Here is a 399-nt window from a genome sequence, read left to right on the forward strand (position 1 = left end):
ATATATATATATATATGCACACTCATTACATCTATATACACTCATGATTTTCAAGCATATATCAAACATTTGCAAAGACTCAATTTAAAAAATAAAAGGCTGAGCATGGTGGCTCACACCTGTAATCCCAGCTCTTTGGGAGGCCGAAGTGGGCAGATCACCTGAGATCAGGAGTTCAAGACCAGCCTGGCTAACATGATGAAACCCCATTTCTACTAAAAATACAAAAATTAGCCAGGCGCGGTGGCATACACCTGTAGTCCCAGCTACTCGGGAGGCTGACGTAGGAGAAGTGCTTGAACTCTGGAGGCAGAGGTTGCAGTGAGCTGAGATCACGCCACTGCACTCCAGCCTGGGCAACAGAGCGAGACTCTGTCTCAAAAAAAAAAAAAAAAGAAA

Source organism: Mandrillus leucophaeus, unplaced genomic scaffold (assembly GCF_000951045.1).
Source record: "Mandrillus leucophaeus isolate KB7577 unplaced genomic scaffold, Mleu.le_1.0 Scaffold137, whole genome shotgun sequence".
NCBI lineage: Eukaryota > Metazoa > Chordata > Mammalia > Primates > Cercopithecidae > Mandrillus > Mandrillus leucophaeus.